The 22,652-nt window shown below is 44.3% G+C and overlaps 1 protein-coding gene across 1 annotated transcript in view; it reads left to right on the top strand.

The window, feature by feature from the left end:
- Window positions 1–2,538: 2,538 nt before the first annotated feature.
- Window positions 2,539–22,652, top strand: part of GPRIN1 (G protein regulated inducer of neurite outgrowth 1) — a 231,418-nt gene continuing 211,304 nt past the window's right edge. Inside the window, exon 1 of the mRNA XM_069651471.1 lies at window positions 2,539–3,132. The gene's annotated coding sequence lies outside the window, so the exon portion shown is untranslated. The remainder of the gene's footprint in view (window positions 3,133–22,652) is intronic.

Genomic DNA, 22,652 nt, shown 5'->3' with positions numbered 1-22,652 from the left:
ATGATGCACAGAAACGATATAAGAATACTTAAAGAATGAAGGTGTATCCAATTAACAAAATAAACAAGTACAAAGAGAGGAAGAAACCATCTATGCCGAGAAGATGAGCAAGATGAAGCTCAACAAATGTACATAGGCAGAAACGCAAGGTAGATGGGATACATAGAAGCTTACTGCAGTAGAAACTATAACATGAGTAAAGCGGCATGATGAGTAGATGGATGTCAGATCGTGTCAAAACTAACTCAGTGACAAGCCATTCTGCGCATGAGATATGCTCCAAGGTGCTACTGCATACTTCGTCCTCAAGTTTTGCGACTCACATCCAACAATTATCTGAGAGCGTAAGGCCTCAGTGTTTGAGTAGTTATTAAAGTTGCAATGTTTAAGTTTAATCCACAGTCTCATTACAAATGCGTCCATTGTCTCCCCTTTTAGATGGTTGGTGGTGTGAAAGAAATGGTGCTCATAGTCCGTATTTGTGTGTGGTGTGAAGTAAGTGGAGAGAGCAGCCTTCAGTCCCTGAATGGTATCAATGGAATCTGCAGGCAGTTCATCAATAGCGTCTCTGGTTGCAGGTCCTACCACCCATTTCAGTAGACATTTTTGTCTATCTTCCATGGGCCCCATGGCGCCCACATATAGGTCAAAGCCCCTGAGCCACCTGGCCCATTTGGGTCCCATGTTGCTGGTATTTGTGACATTAAATACCCCTGGTAACTGCAGCACCAGGGACTCCTGGATTCTCTGCTGCGTCTGTGCTGGAGGTGGACAGGGACAGTGGCAGGAATATCAGGGTCAGGCATGTTGCTGACTAGGACAGGCTGATTTGGGCACTGGAGTCAATGGTGATTTTGCATCAATGTCAATGACTGTAACAGTGGGAAACTGGGTGTACCAAAAGCAGCTCCTACTAGGCATTGGGGTACCCATCATCCATATAGCCGTCTTCTCTGGTGGCAGGTCATGACACCCGCTGCTATCTTACTCCTAAAATGGTGGCCGCCTTTTCAGCCATAAGCATTGCTGTGCAGACAAGAGCGTGATGGCTTCCACCGCACTGGGGCCTCACTTCCTGTCGGGGCGAGTCAAGAAGGCCTGCCTCGTGGAGCCCATCCTCTGAGGACACTTTCCTGAAGCAGCAAGCAGCCTGCCTTCTGTCGCCTGAAAACGCGGGAATCGCGCTGTCACTGCTGCACCCGCGGTGCGCAATGTCAATAACGTAACAGCCCAAAGCGGGCAACCGGAACCATCTCCTGCGTGTGCTTGCCCCCTCTGTCGCTAATGGTGGCTTTGCCTAACCCGTGGACCGCCCGTGTGCAGCCGCATTTCGCACTCTGCCACTCTCAAGAGACGCGGACTCAGGGAGGAGTGTGGAGCACCTTTATTCTTCCCCTTCCCAACACAAAAACTTCCCTTCCCAATAGCACTTCCCATCACACCCCGCTCCTCAGTCCTGCCCCCACCCAACACTAGACCGCCCAACTTTTCCAATGCCACACAGCGTATCTGTGTAGAACCCACACAGACTTTCTGAGTAAACAATTCTCAGACTAGAGTCCCTAAATCCGATCCCTAGAGAAGGGGGAGGAGAGTCTAACCAACACCTCCCCCACCCCCCCCCCCCCACCCCACCCGGATTAGAAGGGTGCCAAAAACCCTTCACGTTGTAGAAAAAGGAACCATAATCTCCCAAGGTACCCAGTGGAGGGGTCAACCCTACCATGTCTCTCATCGCTATCTCTGTCCACCCCCAAGTATTTGTGCATTGTGCCCCACCCTGCGTTAGACTCTGCTCTTCAGGCGGCCTTGATTGTCCGTTCCAGAAAATGTGTTCAGTCTCTGATCCACGCTCCCTGCCTCTCCTTTCTGCTCCACGCTCTTTCCCATGTCTGGCAAAATGATGTCCGGGGGCCTCTTCCCTTCAGCCTGGGAAATCTGTCTGCATGTGTCAGCAACGCAAATGCATCGAGGCGTGGTGAAATGTAAGGTTTCCAAATGCAGGAGGGCAGTGGGAAATCAACACACACGTTTTCTGTGGGTGGAATTCTGATCCCGGGTGCACTTATCTGATTACACAATCAATATATAATAAGGAGTGGGAAGAATTTTTGGGAAATGGTTCTGTAACTCATACTTGGCAACATGTTCCGTTCTTCCTTGCTGCATTACAGGTCTCTAGTATCAACGCATGCCCGCACGGCCACCTGCGCGCCCTGTGCCGCAGCTTGTGTTGCAGCCCCAAATAACGCAATGGGGGCGTGTGCGCTGTGGAGATAATACATGGAGTGGGATATTGTGGCCTGCGCAGCAGAAGAAAGAAAAGCAGACATCAAGGTGGGGGAGGGTGGAGCGTCAATTCCTAAATCACCCCTTAAGCTATCATACCCCACCTCCAAAACGTTAGTGGCCCAATTCAACTGAAATGATTGAAATGCCCGTATGTTCCTGCTGTTTGACTATATCACACCTCTCTCTCGCTCTCTCTCTCTCCCTCTTTCTCTATCTCCCTCTCTCTCTCTCTCTCTCTCTCTCGTCTGCTGCCTAGCCTAGCTGCTGTTTCTGACCCTCACTCGTCGCTCCTCTCCGAACCCCTCCTTGCCGCTGTGCTCCTCACTACGCTGCTTCATGCCCGGCCTCAACACCTCACCTCTCTGCTCCTCACTCACCTTCCCTCTCATCTCGCTTTTCCACCTTGCATTTCACCTCTTCTCCTCTCATCGCCACCGTCACCTGCACCTCATTCCCTCACGTCGCCTCTCCTCTCTATTCCTCAGGCTGCCCTTCCTCTCTTCATCCCACTCTGCGTCTCCCCTCTGCTCCTCCAAATTTCAGCACGCCTCTCTGATGCTCACTGCGCCTCCCGCCCCTCTCTCTGATCTGTCCCCCAAGCCTGCTCCCTTTTCTCTTTCTGATCCTCACGCCGCCTCTCCTCTCTGTCCCACACATACTACCTCCTTCAAGCTCTGTACCTCATCCTGCCTCTCATCTGTCCTCCTCAGCCATTGACTCTGCTCGGCTCCTCATTTCCTGCCTCCTTTCTCTACTCTGCTCCTCGCCCCATGACTCTCTCCTCTATCGCCCTTCTCCTCTCGACAGATTCTCTCTGACTCCGGGGGTCTTCACTGACAGGTACGGTGGTGCTCTGTTTACGTGTGGGGGTGGGGACACGGCAAGCTCGCGTGTGCCTGGCGGTGTTTGCGAAAGGATCGGGGAGGGTGGGTCTTCACGTCCGTTTCTGGAGATGCCCCGCATCGGAGGGCGGGCCGGGGGGTGGCCCCTCCACTTGTTGCCCCTGTCCGCAACCTTTGCATTTTAGACGAAGTCCCTTCGCCAGGTGGCGTCGCTGCTTCTTGGTGCTCTCTAAGTGGATCTGAAATCCGAGGTGCCCCCTCCCTGGACCTGGGGCTCATCTCACACTTCCCTGGCGGGGTTCCTTCCCGATTCTGTACCATGGGGTGTGTCAGATAATTAATCAGCGTAACCTTGCCTCCCCCAACCCTCATGGTGCTTCAAGTCCCTTGCTTGCCCACACATGCGCCTTTCTGCCCCCACATTCAGTGCCGTCGGTGCGACACTACAATCACTTCCCCACTGTATGCCCCCCGCCACCATTTGCCCTCTGCGCACCACTGCTCATAATGCTCACCCTTTCTACACTTGGCGAGAGGGCGATTTAATACTGTCAGGTCAGTGTGCGAGACCTGCTGTCGTGGGCACGTGGCTCACTTTTGTGTTCTGGTTGATTTCTGTGACCTTGTGTGTATTCTGTATACGGTGAATTGTGCATGGCAACCATGCCTGTAGATTTCAGTATTCCTGCCTGTGCCTCTAGCTAATAGTTGTGTGTAGTGTAGTGTATTTATATAGCTCAGGGATGTGCGGGGGTCTGCTTGCTTGTATATCAGGGTTGTGTGGAGGTATGCTTGCTTGCATCTCAGAGTTGTGCATGGTCTTCTTGCTTGTATCTCAGGGTTGTGTGGGGGTCTGCTTGCTTGCATCTCAGGGTTGTGCAGGGTCTGCTTGCTTGTATCTCAGGGTTGTGTGGACGTCTGCTTGCTTGTATCTCAGGATTGTGCAGGGTCTTCTTGCTTCTATCCGAGGGTTGTGTGGAGGTCTGCTTGCTTGTATCTCAGGGTTGTGTGGAGGTCTGCTTGCTTGCATCTCAGGGTTGTGCAGGGTCTGCTTGCTTGTATCTCAGAGTTTGTGTGGAGGTCTGCTTGCTTGCCTCTCAGGGCTGTGCAGGGTCTGCTTGCTTGTATCTCAGGGTTGTGTGGACGTCTGCTTACTTGTATCTCAGGGCTGTGCAGGGTCTGCTTGCTTCTATCTCAGGGTTGTGTGGAGGTCTGCTTGCTTGTATCTTAGGGTTGTGTGGATATCTGCTTGCATGAATCTCGGGGTTGTGCGAGGTCTGCTTGCTTGTATCAAGTCTGGCCTATAGGGCAATGCCCAAATGCAAAATGCTAAATTCTAGTGTGGGCCAGTTTTTTGGGTCAAAGTGGGACACGTTTTTGGCTCATGTGGGCCAGTTTCATAAGTTACTTCAGCATGCGGCTAATAGTTTTGAAAATTGTTACTGAATAAATACTCTTTATATAACTCAGGGTTGTGCAAGGGTCTGCTTGCTTGTATCTCAGGGTTGTGTTGCGGTCTGCTTGCTTGCATCTCAGGGTTGTGCATAGTCTGCTTGCTTGTATCTCAGAGTTGTGTGGGGTCTTCCTGCTTATATCTCAGGGTTGTGAGGAGGCAGCCTGCTTGCTTGTATCTCAGGGTTGTGCAAGGTCTGCTTGCTTGTATCTTAGGATTGTGTGGAGGTCTGCTTGCTTGTATCTTGGGGTCGTGTGGAGGCAGTCTGCTTGTTGTATCTCTCGGTTGTATGGAGATCAACTTGCTTGTATCTCAGGGTAATATGGGGGACTGCTTGCTTGGGTTGTGCGGGGTCTGCTTGCTTGTATCTCAGGGTTGTGCTGAGGCAGTCTATTTGCTTGTATCTCAGGGTTGTATGGAGGTCTGCTTGCTTGTATTTTAGGATTGTGCGGCGGTCTACTTGCTTGTATCTCAGGGTTGTGCGGGCTCTGCTTGCTTGTATCTCAGGGTTGTGCCAAGGCAGTCTGCTTGCTTCTATCTCAGGCTTGTATGGAGGTCTGCTTGCTTGTATATTAGGATTGTGCGGAGTCTGCTTGCTTGTATCTCCGGGTTGTGCAGAGGCAGTCTGCTTGCTTGTATCTCAGCGTTGTGTGGAGGTTGGCTTGTTTGTATCTCAGGGTTGTGTGGGGTCTTGTTGCTTGTATCTCAGGGTTGTGCAAGGTCTGCTTGCTTGTATCTCAGGGTTTTGCAAGGTCTGCTTGCTTGTATCTTAGGGTTACATGGAGGTCTGCTTGCTTGTATCTCAGGGTTGTATGGAGGTCTGATTGCTTGTATTTTAGGATTGTGTGGAGGTCTGCTTGATTGTATCTTGGGGTCGTGTGGAGGCAGTCTGCTTGTTGTATCTCTCGGTTGTATGGAGATCAACTTGCTTGTATCTCAGGGTAATATGGGGGACTGCTTGCTTGTATCTCAGGTTTGTGTGGGGTCTGCTTGCTTGTATCTCAGGGTTGTGCTGAGGCAGTTTGCTTGCTTGTATCTCAGGGTTGTATGGAGGTCTGCTTGCTTGTATCTTAGGATTGTGTGGCGGTCTACTTGCTTGTATCTCAGGGTTGTGCTGGGTCTGCTTGCTTGTATCTCAAGGTTGTGCCGAGGCAGTCTGCTTGCTTGTATCTCAGGCTTGTATGGAGGTCTGCTTGCTTGTATATTAGGATTGTGCGGAGTCTGCTTGCTTGTATCTCCGGGTTGTGCGGAGGCAGTCTTCTTGCTCGTATCTCAGCGTTGTGTGGAGGTTGGCTTGTTTGTATCTCAGGGTTGTGTGGGGTCTTCTTGCTTGTATCTCAGGGTTGTGCAAGGTCTGCTTGCTTGTATCTCAGGGTTGTGCAAGGTCTGCTTGCTTGTATCTTAGGGTTACATGGAGGTCTGCTTGCTTGTATCTCAGGGTTGTATGGAGGTCTGATTGCTTGTATCTTAGGATTGTGTGGAAGTCTGCTTGCTTGTATCTTAGGGTTGTGTGGAGGTCTGCTTGCTTGTATCTCGGGGTTGGTTATGCAGGGTCTGCTTGTTTGTATCTCATGGTTGTGCTGAGGCAGTCTGCTTGCTTGTATCTCAGGGTTGTATGGAGGTCTGCTTGCTTGTATTTTAGGATTATGCAGAGTCTGCTTGCTTGTATCTCCAGGTTGTGCGGAGGCAGTCTGCTTGCTTGTATCTCAGCGTTGTGTGGAGGTTGGCTTGTTTGTATCTTAGGGTTGTGCTGGGTCTTCTTTCTTGTATCTCAGGGTTGTGCAAGGTCTGCTTGCTTGTATCTCAGGGTTGTGCAAGGTCTGCTTGCTTATATCTTAGGGTTACATGGAGGTCTGCTTGCTTGTATCTCAGGGTTGTATGGAGGTCTGATTGCTTGTATTTTAGGATTGTGTGGAAGTCTGCCTGCTTGTATTTTAGGGTTGTGTGGAGGTCTGCTTGCTTGTATCTCGGGGTTGTGCATGGCCTGCTTATTTGTATCTCAGGGTTGTGCTGAGGAAGTCTACTTGCTTGTATCTCAGGGTTCTATGGAGGTCTGCTTACTTGTATCTTAGGATTGTGTTGAGGTCTGCTTGCTTGTATCCCGGGGTTGTGTGGGGTCTGCTTGCTTGTGGCTCAGGGTTGTGCAGAGGCAGTTGGCTGGCTTGTATCTCAGGGTTGTATGGTGGTCTGCTTGCTTGTATCTCAGGGTTGTGTGGAGGTCTGCTTGCTTGTATCTTAGGGTTGTGTGGAAGTCTGCTTGCTTGTATCTCAGGGTTATGCAGGGTCTGCTTGCTTGTATCTCAGGGTTGTGTGGAGGTAGTCTGCTTGCTTGTATCTCAGGGTTGTATGGCAATCTGCTTGCTTGTATCTCATGGTTGTGCAGAGGCAGTCTGCTTACTTGTATCTCATGGTTGTATTGAGGTCTGCTTGCTTGTATCTCAGGGTTGTGCGGAGTCTGCTTGCTTGTATCTCAGGGTTGTGCAGAGGCAGTTAGGTTACTTGTACCTCAGGGTTGTATGGAGGTCTTCTTGCCTGTATCTCAGGGTTGTGCAGGGTCTGCTTGCTTGTATCTCAGGGTTGTGCGGAGGCAGTCTGCTTACTTGTATCTCATGGTTGTATTGAGGTCTGCTTGCTTGTATCTCAGGGTTGTGCAGAGTCTGCTTGCTTGTATCTCAGGGTTGTGCGGAGTCTGCTTGCTTGTATCTCAGGGTTGTGCAGAGGCAGTTAGGTTACTTGTACCTCAGGGTTGTATGGAGGTCTTTTTGCCTGTATCTCAGGGTTGTGCAGGGTCTGCTTGCTTGTATCTCAGGGTTGTGCGGGGTCTGCTTGCTTGTATTTCAGGGTTGTGCAGGGTCTGCTTGCTTGTATCTCAGAGTTGTGCGGGGTCTGCTTGCTTGTATCTCAGGGTTGTGCGAGATCTGCTTGCTTGTTTCTCAGGGTTGAGTGGCGGACTGCTTGCTTGTATCTCAGGGTTGTGAAGAGGTCTGCTTGCTTGTATCTCCGGGTTGTGCGGAGGCTGTCTGCTTGCTTGCATCTCAGGGTTGTATGGAGGTCTGCTTGCTTGTATCTCAGGGTTGTGCAGGGTCTGCTTGCTTGTATCTCGGGTTTGGCTGTCATGTTCTGTTTTTTAGCTCTGTTTATTGGCAGCCTGTTCCTGGCTTCCTATTATGTATGTGCCTCGCTCGGTTTTATGGGCAGATGTTTGTATTTATAGTTCAGAGCTCTGGTACTGGTGTAGACCAGTAATGCACACTCACTGTGTGTTTCTAGTTCGGTGTAATGGGAAGGATCGTGCCCGTAGATCCGTATTGCGTGAAGGGCTGTATGTTTGCACCCGTGCACATATCTGTGTTGTTTCACTCAGTTCAGTTTGCATTGTTGCACATTCGTAATTCAGCGTTCTGTACATCACAGCTCGGTTTGTTTATCAGTGTGTGCAGGTTGCATGTTGCTAGCTCAGGTTTGCATCCGATGGTGTACATTAGTAGCACAGTGTGTGTTAGTTTAGTGAACATGTTTGTAGCTCAGCGATATGTGGGGTGTGGGGGGGGTTGGTTGTGTACTGTTATTGCAGCGCTCCTTGCAGGTTTGTGCGGAATGCTCAATCGAGCAATGTCCACAATTCCAAGCATCAAGAGCTTAATATTTTGCCTAGGACGGCGCACAAGCTGTACCTCGGCGATGAGGTCTGGAAAGGGCAACACGTCTGCAATTATTGTTTGCGGCTCAGATGCATGCATTAAGTGGATTACTCATAACATGGGCAGTCGGGTACCTGCTCACCCCCCTCCCAACCATTCAGCTACCTACCCTCCTGTTGCAGCCCACTTTGTCTAAATAACTGATGCCAGACCAACAAGGCCGCCGTTTTATTATCACACATTTCACACTATCACTGCAAACCAGACAATAATATATATGAATACATTATTACAATCCCAGACGATCGGCAGCACCTTTTTGTTTACACATTCCTTCCCCTTGCACCTTAATATGTTTATTTGTTTCCAGCCAGCTCTCTTCTGGTGGTCCATTCCTTTCCAGCATACTTGGGCCACCACTCTCCGAGCCTCCCAGAGCCTGTCGGTTTGGGTGAAACACATTGGCAGCCGCCGTTCATGGTCTGCAGGGAGTGCCGTTATGCCTTTCTTTTTCCACCGGCCCAAGCTGGAAGCTGAAGACCCTGGGGGGGAAGTATCAGAGGGGGCTCAGGGGGGTGCCCCTCCTCTTAATACCATAAAGGCCCCCACTCCCCTAGCTACAGGGGAGGAGGTTAGTTTAGGCACTGCTTGATCGCCTGCATTACAGTCACAGCTAAAAAGGGGTTTCCGCCCCTTTGCCGCCCCCATCATTGCTGAAACTGGCCTCCCATTCACACCCTCTCTGGGCGTCCTCCAAGTTCAGCAAAAAAAAGGTACCAGCCCATATCCGACAGTTGCACCCCATCCTCTTAATAATAAGAGGGCACCTGAAGATTAATGAGCCTGTGCCCGATTGTTAAGAAGCCGGCCCCCTTGCAAAATCTTGACATTGCCACGTTCAGCTTTTTTGTGGCCTTTTCAACCGCTGCAATTGACTTGGCCTCACTCCATATAAACCTAGGAATCATTTCTGACCAATCGGAGCGGTTGGTTTCCGGTTCCGTTTCTAAGTTGTGTGGAAGCAGGCGTATTTTAACTCAGTTTTTGTCATTACGGCTGTGTGTTGCCATCGGTGTTCAGCATAGGCGTGTGTGCTTGAAGCTCACTGCTGTCTTCAGGGGCACCAAAAGACAAACACAGTAACTAATTTGACCTTTTTAACTCACGAGCACACATTAACTCGAGCAGGCATCTGTAAATAACGCATTGAGCCTAATACTCCAGTGCAAGGAAATGGCTCCAGTTGAGTGACTAGCAGTTTACCAGTCAAGTGTTTTAGTGCATCCAGGAAATATTCTAGATTAACGTGGTGCGTGGGGTCCTTTTGCTGTGCCTCTCAAGTCCCTTAGATATATAACCAAAATCGTGTTTATTGCTGCATCCAGTGCTGAAAATAGAAACTTTTTACTGTGGGGTCCCACTGTGGGTGATTGGGGTGTGGGGATTGGTGGGCGGCCGGCGGATTGGGGATTGTTCTCAACCCCATCAATATTTGGTTAATCGTAAACACCTAAAAAATAACCCAGGGGAGTAGTCATTCCTACAATGTTGCAAGAAAAGTATAAAAGATGAACACCGTAAAAAGCAAAAAGCTGTATTTGAATATTCCTGATTTCCTGCAGAGTGCAATCTTATCCAAGCCATTTCAAAGGTGCCCTGATCGGATGCCTGAGTGGTCTCGTGGTTAAGTGCTTGCTTCGCCCCACTTTCTAACAATCACAGTTCAAAGCTTGGCTTCGGCACCGTTTGAAGCACCCCACTCACACTAAAACAATGAAAGGTACAAACAGATCTATCTTTTGCCGGCTCCCAAACCTGGCAAGATCCGGCCCAAATGCCAGCACTGGCTGCGGCACCCCAGGCATCTCCAGAGCCAGTTATACCTGCAAAAGAACTTAAGTAGAGGAAGTCTCTGCGTGATTTAAGGCGGATCTATGAGGCATTGCCAATGTATTTTTGCTGAATGACAATTTGCCTGATTTTCTCCCACCGATTTTACTTCTTTTGTTCCACAAAAAGCGAGGGGTATTGCACTGCAACCACCACTTCTACCCCCACCTGCCCCTTTAACCATACTTACCATCTGTGGTTAAAAAAAAGAGGTAACAAGTTCAGCGAAAATCCCTTCCGTAAAATTACCATTTCGGCAAAAGTGAGGAACACCTATAAGACTACCTCGAATAGCCTACTGTGTGAAACGCAGCATCGATTTGAGAGTAGCTCTCCCAGAAAGGACGAACCAGCCAGGTTGATCGAAAGCCACTCTCACTCTTTCATAGTTCTCCGCACTCATAAAGTGATTCAACACTCATTGTACACTGCAGAGGATGCACGCGGCCCTGGGTCATGGGGGGAAAAGGTTGCACTTTGTTGTTTGTTTTTCTTTTTGCACTTCTTGATTTTTAGTCTGGCGATGTAGTTTCTTCTGATGTGTTGTCCTACAGAAACAGTCTGCTTTTTCCCAAATACAGTGGTGCCACAGTTGTTACTGTGTTGTACTTGATGCAAATAGTCTTGAAGATGTTGCAATTCTGGGAGTCGGGGGAGGGGGGTAGTCAGCTTCTTTCCATCAGGGTGTGACTGATGGGGGTGTACTTCGTTTGCCTTTGCTGATTCATTGCCGCAGTGTGCGCACACCTTTAAGTGGCATGAGGGTGGAATCCAGTGACGCAGTTGAGTAAGACATCTCCACCATTTAGATGCGAGAGGATTACAGCATGGACGTCATTTTGAAGTCTGATTTGAGATGGTAGGTTCTATTCTTTAAATCTGGAAAAGCTGGCACCAGGATGTCTGCGTTCTTGGTAATATTGGGTTTTGAAGGACATTTCAATGATGAATCTTCGTGAGTTTGCATTTCGGTGCGAGGTGGATTGTGGATCCATCTTGCTTCATGAAAGACACTCATTCCCGGATCTGAGCATCCTTGATGCTTTTGGCGATGGAAATTAATTCAATCTTGGTTGGGTTCAACTTTGGTTAGGCACTTGACAACCAGGCTTTAATGAGGAAGAATTAGTGAGTGTCTTTCATTATGCTTCTAAACTGCCACCATCTCCATCGTGCTTTACTGTAAATCTCGAGGTGCGGGGTGTATCTACACACCTGATCCTTCCTTTGGCACTCAACCCCTTCTGACAAAAGCCCACTCTGTTAATGAATGGCATAGGTCAGGGGTCTTCAACCTTTGGCTCGCCAGATTAAGTGGGCTACTGCTGGCATCAGCCCTAGCTAGCCAATGGTATGGTATTACAGGAGTTGTAGTCCAAAACATCTTGAGAGACACAGGTTGCCATTCGGCAAAAGTGAGGAACACCTATAAGACTGGCCAAGGCACTGAGTTCACAAGGGCCATGTTTACAGAAGCACTAAAGCAAGGCCCTTCCTCTGCAGGATCCCTTGATTTACTATTAGACCTATATCCATCCAAATCAATTAAATAGTGAAACTGTCCTCAGGATACATTATAATCCAAGACCTCCTGAATCTTGAACTCAGAAGGCTCCTCAACCGCTGGACCTTGAGGAATTCCTGTCTAATTGTTCTGTAACCTTTCATTGAGCTTTCTGAATTGGCATCAACATTTCTTTAGATCCAGGAACACGACTGTCAGAAATCTGCACCTGTACCGCTTTAAGATGGCATGCATGGACACAAAAAAGGGGCAACGCACCAACAGAGAAAGGACTTGCGTTAATGCAAGCAGTGCATCCTGTTAATATTTGTAGAGGTTTTTTTTTAAAGAAAATGGGAGTAAAATTATTTTTATTGTGGTAAAAAAAGTCATTCCGATTCCTAATGGGGCTGTTTCTAAAGTGAGCTAAAATATATGTTCATTGTAACGCAGATAACATTTTGTGGTAAATATGTCTTTGCACTTAATAATTCACATTAGAATATGCCTTCTGGTGATACTGATCTGACTGTACTGTTTATTTGAAAATATTTGTGGAGCAGTGTGGGTGGAAACAGGGGCCTGTTAATATGTTTCTGTTTCCTGTGTTTTAATTGGGAGTAAATTTACTCCCTATTTTTGTAGGCGTTGGCCACTTACTTATCTGTAGAACTGATTGCAAGAAAACCCTGATGTAGAGAATTCATTCAAATTCTCCTGATGTTTGTTAATAAAACACTTAAGATACTGTTCTAGCGTTTCATTCCACCCAATTGAGGGTGGACCACATATGCAGCTCTCTCTTCACTAACTTAACCTCTGACTGCATTAAATTCGCTTACTGATCTCGGCAAAACAGACAATGCTTCATTGTGCAATTGAAGTCATCCTGCCACAGTCAATATGCTACTGTTATGTGTAGGTTGTGTGATAAAAAGTATTTGAACACTTTTGCACTGACTACGGCCTGGAGATACGTTCTGAGAAATCGTAAATAATGATTCTGGGTCAATACTATTGATATAAAGTACACTTTATGTTTAAAAAAAGAACAATTTTATTTGCCAAACATCTACAGTTACCTGGGTTTTGGGTTGGTCATCCCATTTTAAACATGCCTAAGAGGCACACAGCAGGGGCTATTTTATCTTGTTGCCATAAACAGGGAGTTCTTCAGTCAAGGCATCCTAACAACTACATCATGCCAATGTTGTGGCACAAGTTTTATATGGCGCTGAATTATAGAGTCTCCATTAACGAGGTTCATTGGATGTCATTGAAAGTAAATTCCTGAAAATCTTTAAAGGTCAGTAATGCTGCATGAAACATTTTGGTCCATAAGCAATTAGAATTGGTGAGAGGGAGTCTTATTTTGGGTGATGCTTTGGGCAACTAATGGTTGTTCCTTGTGTTTTGATTTACCAGATGACTTGTGGTGCAATTCACCAAAAGAGAAATGACTCCGGTTCACTTCAATGCAAGATGTCTTTGTAATATTTCTAGAGAAGTTTGGCTTAGAGATCCGGATAAGATACTACTAATCGGGAAGAGCTTTCTGAGAACAGCTGCTCTAGCAAATAAATTAGATGGGGCTTGAGATAAAGCACTGACTAAATTAACAGTTTTCTAAGTATATTAAAATCATTAGTTGGGGGGGGTGCCTGCATATATGCAGTCCATCCCCTCAGAGAACATAGAACTCTACTAGCTGAATTGTGGTTGACCCGGCTACATTTATTCCATAATACTGCAGGCTGGATGGAAAGCGGAACAACTAAATGTGAACATGGTATGCATATAGAAGAGAATAGAGAAAAGGTGCTTCTCTTCTGTAGAGGGCATTTGGATTTACGAATCCAATGGTTCCCCCCTGTTAAGAGCAAAATGTATTGACCCCACAAGACAGTCAAATATTTGCTGAACTCGCACAGTCAATATGAGTTGTGAAAGCTAGCTACTTACGTACAAAATGCTGTAAAAAAAGGGAAAAAACTACAATTAGGTTATTTGAGGAGGGCGAGGTTTGACTAATTATAAAAATGGTGCTATAAACCTGCCACTTTATGTGTGCGAATAATAAAAAACACTTGGTAGGTGAGGGTTGTAGGTAATGGTTAAAAAGTGGACATAAATTTGCTCTAGGAGAGTTGTAGGCTTTTTGTAAGTTTGTTATGTATTGTTATTTTTTACATTTATTAGTTGTGTTATGTTTTAGATTTTATAACGCACAACTAGTCTTTTTATGAAATGTAATTCTTTTTTTATATATTTTATGAACTCACGTTTAAATAAACATGATGATAAAAGAAACTATCGTTTGGCATATGCAAAAGCGTTAATACAACCCAAAGGTCCCCTGTAGAGCCATGAGCCCATTTACAAACACCACATGATTGCACACCATCTTCAACCATCTTCTCCAGCACTACCCATAACAAAGGTAGAACGCTTGACTGGCTAGCAGACTTAGTAGTATCAATGTACTGGCCAATACTCCTTGCGCATGGACCGACCACCACCTAATCACATTCACCATTGACAATGCAGCACCTCTCACTACACAAACACAAGCCCCAGCCATGTTGACAAGAAGAAAACTGAACCTTACATTAGAAAACTTGCTACCTCTACTACGCCCAATCACTCATCCTAATATCACGCACTCGGACCCATCCGTTCTAGTGAATCATTATAATGAAACTATCCTCAAGACTATTAACACAATAGCACCTCTTAAAATGCAGAAATCTAAACCCTGCACCCACATTAACAAACGGTACACGCCATATCTGAAGACTCTTAGGAAAGAGAAACGTACAGCGGAAACTGCTTGGAGAAACTCCCCATCAGAATACAACAAAGATATTTTCACTACAGCCTCACTTAACTATAAAATGGTAATTGTTCAGGCAAAAAAAGACAACTTCAACGACAGTGTTGCCAAAGCTAATTCCAGTACTAAGGAATTATTCAACATTCTGAAAGAACTCGAATCTCCTGCTCTCATACCTGACTCCTGTACGAAGGACACCCTATGGTGTACTAACATGCAGAATGCTCTCCAAGATAAAATCACCCTGTTACTAAAGAAAATATCAACCAAAAAAAACCTTATCGATAATGCTATACCACAGGACTTGCCCTCACCCCCCACTCCCAATGTGCCACAATTTAACTTCAAACCTCTCTCAACCAAAGAAGTAGAGATGATCATACTGAAACTCAAACCCTCCAATTGTAAGGGTGACGTCTGCCCGGCCACGCTTATTAAGGACGCGGCCAATGGACTCGCTCCCTTCCTTACCTCATTCATTAATGCATCCTTTGACTCTTGCACTGTACCAACTAAATTGAAAGACGCATGGGTCCTTCCACTATTAAAAAAACCCTCTCTGGATCCCAACAACCCCGCTAACTACAGGCCCATTACTACGTCCCGTTCCTGCTAAAAATTCTGGATCGTGCATCATACCTCCAGATACAGTAGTATCTGAAAACTAACAACTTGCTAGGACTAAGACAGTCAGGCTTTAGACCTAGACATGGGACTGAAATGGCACTTATCAACTTAAAGACACAAATTCAGATCTTAAAAGATAAAGGTAAATCTGCCCTACCCTTACTACTCGACTTATCAGCGGCATTTGATTTAACGAGCCATGAAATTCTATGTAAACATTTGTCATCTTCTGTACACTTTTCGGACCAAGCCAACACCTGGATTAAATCCTTTTGTAGCAATAGATCTATGAGGGTCTTTGCACCATCTGCAACAGCCTCACCTACGCCAGTTACCTGTGGAGTACCCCAAGGTTCCTGTGTGTCCCCAACTCTCTACAACATATTCACCAAACCTTTATTTGATATACTTGATCATCTGGGTGTCACATATACCAACTATGCGGACGACACCCAGATACTCATCCCTATCACCGGTGACTACATTGCAGACAGCAAAACACTTAATTATATCTACAGCGCTATTCAAATATGGATGGCTAAGCATAGCTTATTCTTAAACGACAACAAAACCAAACTACTCCTCCTTGGCTCTCCAACTAAATTGAATAAACTAGGAACCCTCTTCAAAGCTAATATCGACTGTAACATTATTAAAGTAGCTAATGATGTGAAAACCTTAGGAATTTACATTGATTCTGCACTTTCACTCACGAGACAAATCAATGCCCTAGCTTCATCCACAGCGTATACATGCAAGCTTGTCCTTATTTGACTACAACAAACTGCATCTCAGTAGCAAGAACCCAAGTCTTATCCAAGCTTGACTATTACAATGCACTCTATCTGGGAACTTCCCAAAAAAATATTAATAAAATGCAAGTCATGCAAAATAATGCAGTTAGATTGGCATGTAATATCGCAAGGAAACAGTACATTACTGCAATCAGACAGAATATAAATTGGCTTAACATTAAGCAAAGAATAAACCTCAAATCGCTCTCACTCACCCACAAGTGCATCAATAACCAGGCACCCATATACCTTTGTGACACCTTTTCATGCCACACTCCAATGTGACCTAGTAGAACCGCACAATCGCATTGTGTTGTCATCCCGCAGTTTAACCAACAACGGGCTGGCGGAGTCAGCTTCCCAGTCCTTGCTGCAAAAAAAGTAATGCGCTACCTATTTCCAGAAGAGAAGAACCCTCCCTCTTGCTTTTCCGAATTAAGGTTAAAGCCTGGGTCTCGGAGCAGGACCATAGCCTACCCACCTCATAAAACATGCTACACAACACTTAGGGTGCCTCCTTAATGTCAATTGTTGTATATATGTCCTCAAAGTGCATAATATCTGCCATCGTTTGTATATATTTGACTGAGTACCCTGCTTTTCTGTATCATACTTCTCATTTATTGTTACTCCTGTATTCCTGTATACCAATGCCCGCACAACTTGTATTATTATTACTCATACATTCATGCCTGTGTAACATGTACATTTCAGCGACCAGATGCCCCAGGGTTTTGGCTGCGCTATACAAATAAATTAATACAAATACAATACAAACCAATGTATTTGTTCCTGGCCCCCACAATAAAATAAACACCAAAGCCAGGGTCTTTTGTCTCTCTTCCAAAATAGCCATACATCAGGCAATTACAAGACATTTACAAAGTCTTGCTCGAACGACTCAGCTACTGCGGTTCATTACAACACTTACAGCTGAAATTTCAATGAAACATTGAGATGTTGTGCTGGTCAACGCATCAGCCTTCCCATTCTTCCCTCCTTGCCAAAAGTGTTAACATAATTAAACCTGGCAAGCAACAGCATTCATCTGGTGCTGAGACTATTTTTAAATGAACTACCATACAATGGTCTGCAGTGATTTCAAGTGGAACCTCAGAATCCTCCATGAACTCGCTTCAATGACGCCATCTTTCTTTTACCTCCGTTTCCTTTTCAAGTACAGAATCATTTTGCGTTGCCAGAACTTTTGTAAAGAAGAAATTCACTGTATACGTCTTGCCATTATACAGTATTTGGGAAAGTACTGCCCCCAAAGCAAAATCTTTAAATGATTTGATTGTTTAAACACAGGTGCCTAGCGTAAGCCGCCCGCAAGTGCCAAGGACGTCCTTTTTGCATAGACTTGCATAATAGCCTGGCAGTTAAGTTCTGAAATGACAACCATTGTTTTGCTCTCCATTTAAACTTTACATCGTTCCCAGTCAGTCATCAGTGCATCGTCTATAGCACATTTTAAAATGACCAAAAGCTCTAAACATTGTTTACAGGCATTGGGGCCATCCCATTCATTGTGCTAAAATTACTGACTTGTCCATTGACACATCTCTTCGAGAGATAAGGCACACAAGAAACTGACATTTTTTATATGCATTTCACACATCTCAGTTTAGAGCAGAGACTCACACATAGTTTATGTAACACATTTATTGTATGTTATCTTCTTTCAAACTATTACAATTGATCAGAATAGATCATCATAAATTGATCTGCGTATTACTTGAAGAGGTCATTCATGAAATACAACTGGGCAATTGCACAAACAAAAAAGGCATTGCCTTTGATCAAAATAGCCAAATCTCATTTTATATGCTATCTAAGTTTGATCTCTATATTATATTTGGACCGTAATATATTCGATAAATCCAGTTATGAAAATTGAATTCAATATCGCCCAATTCAGTGCAATGAATAATGCTCTTTCAACATAGTAAAAATGCCAGCCTTCATAATCTAATGGTCTCTGGTTTCTTTTTCAGTTTTATTACAGACAAATTGGACAAAACTGAGGTTGTTGTTATTGGTGGTCCTGCAGATCTTTGGGCCCCTGCTTTTGCCCTTAAGTTGTGGGATACCTCTCTGGAACCTGTAGAAGTTGTTAAGAACTGTGGGTTTCACTTTGATGACACACTTACTCTGCTTCCCCTAATTCATCAGGTTTCCTCCTCATGCCATTATTGCCCATGTCTCTTCCGTCCAGGCCTCTCTTTCCCCACTTTCTCAGCATGTATTTCTGTGGCTTCTGCCCTCAATCAGTCCCAGTTAGATTATGCAAATAAAAATAATTCACTCTATCTTAGTTGGCCAGCGCTTCTCCTGAAATGCCTTCAGGCACTTCAAAATTCGGATGCACGTAAGATTTTTGGCCTATGTCATTCGGATTACATCTTCTCACTAACATTCACTGGATACCTATCAAAGAAGACTGAAAGGATGGGACATAGACCTTTCCATGAGGGACACCTTGTCAGGGAGCCTATTTTCAACACAATCTTATAGATGGTGTTATGGTAACTTGTCAGCTCGCCTGGCACAAAAACACTTTAAAAAGGCAAGATATGTACCTGGAAGATATGTTCCCAACTAAAAGAACTCACATAAATCAGTATAATCATCAGGAAAAAAGACTAGACTAATATTATATCCTTGTTCGCTTTTAACTATAAAGGTCTGCTGAAAGTGTAGGGTATCCCATTCACCTCAAAGACATTTCCCTTTACATACCTCAGACTGAAATCTAATTCCTCTTCTGTACCATAAATGCCTTGCAGAGTGTTCCTCTAGCAGTAGTATGACTAAGGTTTATGGTTTTTGCATCAAATTCTTTGCATTGAGAATTAGATGCATCAAACCATTTCCATCGAAAAATGATTCATTGCATTCCCATACATAAACTGCAAAGTGTTTATGCATCGAAACCCTTCCATCGAATAGGGTTTCGTTACATAAACACTTTACATTCTTTGCATGGAAATACAATGAAACATGCCTAGCGTTATAACGTTAGAGGGAGCTGTCAAGTGCAAAATCTCCCCAACCCCCCCAAACCTAACCCCAACCCTAACTGTAACCCTAACTGTAACCCTAACCCTAACATTATGGGGGGATTCCCCCCACCAACACCAAGAGAACCCTCTAACCCAACCCTAACCCTAACTCTAACCCTAACTTTATTGGGAGGTGCCACCAACCCCCAACCACCGAGGGCGCACACCTAACCCTAATCCTAACCCTAAAAATCCATCGAATATGCATTCAATTAATATGCTTTTCGATGGAAAAGCATTTCAATGAATACATTTCGATGGATAGTAATTTGATGCTAACTATTTCTATGCAAAAAATGGATACCTGTGACTAACATGATGTTTAAAGATCATTCATCAATGATCAGAATGATCTTTAATGTTCGCCTCCATCAATCCTGTGTCGGTGCGAACTTGACGAGGCAATAACTGTGCCCCATCAACCGCTCTAACCAACCTTTTTGGTCTTAATTTCTCCAATAGTGAAACTTATGTATTTGCTATCCACAGGGCTTTCAGTAACCCCCAAATCATTCATAGCCAACATTCTCTCATAAGGATTTTGAACATACAAATACAGCCCAAGAAAGAAATGTTTAATTCTTAAACGCACTGTTTCACAAGATGCAACTGATTTTTCCTGGCTCAAAACTTGGGATCTATCTTATCTAATCAATTTCGAACATGTCTTCACACATTGATGCTTCTCAGCACAATAAAAGCATGCTTACTCAATGTGCCCTCTCTTTATCTACCCGTAGTTAGCGGTCCACAATGCTCCCTTCCTCTTTCTTCTAAACAACCTTTGATCCAACAATTGATGAGCCACTCGAGGTGAAAATTCAACATTTCTGTTCAAGGGAATTAACAACCACAACAATTATATCTTTTAACACATCTCAGTGTACAAAATGCAGAAAACTTCTGTATCTCTTCAGACAAATTGACAACAAACACCACGCTATACATGTGAAAAAATATATTGGAGTCTCTTGCTGGAGACGAACAGGACTGTCTCAAATAATGTAATACCAATAATCTATTTCTATAATCCATATTTCTTTTCTAAACTTCATAACCCTCTCTTTTTGAAAAGTTTACATCATTGTGTAAAGCAGTGATAAATTGTGTCCATTGGTTGTAGAGTTGAACGATTTGCTTACATTGTAATATGTTTAGACCATTTGCATTTTACTATACTGTGGATTTTAAAAGTTAGAGCAAATCTTTATCCCACATATACACTTTTTTTGTAAAGTGTCTTGAACAACTGAAAAATAGACAGACATTGCAACTGTGCCTTATATTATCTGCTATGTGTCCATAAAATGTCAAGACACCAAACAATCTGTCAAATGTGTTAAACTGCTGCATAGAAGTGGCTCAATATAAATGATGCATCTAGTCAAGCTATGTATATAGTGCATACTGCTATTAAGCCAGTTTCTAGCCATTCACTATTTGAACAAATATTGAAAATGTAGCACAAGGATAGGATGTAGTCTGGCTACGATCATACAAAATGGTAAAGACAGAATTTGGATGTAGACGTTTTAGATCTAAAGTTAACAATTGTGAAAATTATATCAAAGACAGGCCACTGAAAAACTGTGTTTGTATAGCAAATGTTTCTCGGGGTGCCAAGGTCTTTCCTTGGTCTTGAGTCTGCAGTTGTCAGCTTTGTAAAGGTCTTCACTTGGTATCGAGGCTTGTAGACACACTTTCTGAGAACCTAGTATTTTAGACAAATAGCTGTCAACTTGCTTGGTTCTTGAAGTCTGTTTTTGCCATTATGCACTGTTCTAGAAAAATGATAGTTCAGTTCACTCAGGGCTTTTGGCATCACTCTCTTCTCATGCTGTAGGATAGACAATTGACAGTTTAGTTTGATTTTAGTTCACTTTGGGCTTTAGACTCTCATTACCAGCCTGTGCCATTTTGTTAAGTCATGCGTGCTAATGAAATTAGACTGGTCTAAGCATTAAAATAGTGAATCTCTTCACTGCATGAGGTGTGCATCTATGTCTGAACTTGAATCGAATTTTCAAAAGTCCATTCAAAACCTTTTCGTTGCATCTAGTTTTGAAACCAGGCCAATGGGAGAGGCCAACTTACTAAAAGATCCCTCAGTTATATCCATCATCAGTATGTTTTACTTCTTACTGACTTCCTGCTCTCCGGGCTTCCTGTAGATGATACAGACTTCCAGAAAGAAAAATCTTGGGATTCTCCCAGAAAGAGACTATGGTACTTTCTCGTGTCCTTGCTTATATGCTCTGGCATGTTTGGTATAGTTTCCCCCAGCGGTCCGCACAACTTTGCCTGATCATCTATCTGGTTGGTTAGTAATGAAAAAATGCAATTGTGATTCTTTTTCTCCTTGTTTCCACCTCTACAGCTAACTTAAATGATACAACCGATGTGTCTTCTGTCAATCTGGTCTGTGTACTTGATAGATCAGGTTACTGGTGCATGTTATATGGTAGGGACCATGCTATTGGGATACAAGCTTGTTTTTCTTAATTAAAAAAAGAATGGTTATTATTTTAATGATAAAGGAACACAAAGGAAGCAACAAAGTAAATTACAAACATCTCAAGCAAATAGGTACAGTATTTACATTAGATCAACAAAGCAATCAAATACATAGGAAGGAGAATGGACAAAAAAGGGGGGGGCAGTAGCACAGCTAGACATACAGATCATTAAAAGCACTCCAAATGTCATTGTATCTGTGATGTTGTTCTTTCACATGAAAAGACACTTTCTCCTAGAAAGGGGCGACAAGCCCAGCAGCCAATCATCAACAGAGGGGCTATAGCCACTCTCCCAGAACTTCAAGATTTGTTTCTTAGCCACCAAGAAAGCTTGGCAAGTCCCGAAGAGCTTTCCGACAGACAACCCATGAAGACCATGAAAGAGTACAATTATCCACCCTCACAGCAAGGAACTTACACAAACCAGAATCATACACAGTAAGTATTTCTCATCTGAAATGTCATTACACCTCTTCTACTTCTTTACTACATGCTTTATAAATGACGGTAATCTTTTATCTGCAAATAACAGGGTATCAAGAGGATCTGAAGAAATAACCTCTCTCTCTCAAGGCAAATCCAGTTTGCACAATCACCCTGGTCAAGTGTGAGCCAGTGGTGGAAAGTATGCAATGTGAATGCAGGATGGTAATGTCTTATATTCGGATACCCAAAACCTCCTAAATGCACAGGTCTCTGTTTAACATCTTTCGGGATCCGTGCCCTTATGCCCTCACCTAATAAGAACTTATTCAGATATGTATTTATATCCAAGATCAACGTATTCCAGATCGGTAGAGGAAGCATGCTAAAAACATATAATAACTTCAGAAGTAGAGTCATTTTAATCACACTGACTTTATCCCAGATAGTCAATTTCAGTATTTCTCATTTACAACTTAGCCTATCTATATCCATGAGTTTCAACTGAACGTTTTCTTCGAGAAGTGAGCCAATATTCCTAGTGACGCGTATACCCAAGTACCTAAAACCTGCATCGGCCCACACATTATGGTCCACATTAAACAACTCCCTGTGGCATGAAGAGGAGATTGGCAAGATCAAGGTCTTAGAGACATTTACCTTGTAATCTGAAATACTGACAAACATCTGTAACAACATCAACTCTCGAAAAGAACGTTCCCGATCTGAGATCCACACTAAAAGGTCATCTGCATACAAGAGAAACTTTGAA

The sequence above is a fragment of the Ambystoma mexicanum genome, chromosome 3p (genome assembly GCF_040938575.1).
Source record: "Ambystoma mexicanum isolate Mex_15411 chromosome 3p, UKY_AmexF1_1, whole genome shotgun sequence".
Taxonomy (NCBI): domain Eukaryota; kingdom Metazoa; phylum Chordata; class Amphibia; order Caudata; family Ambystomatidae; genus Ambystoma; species Ambystoma mexicanum.
This window is presented reverse-complemented; position numbering and strand designations above follow the sequence as displayed.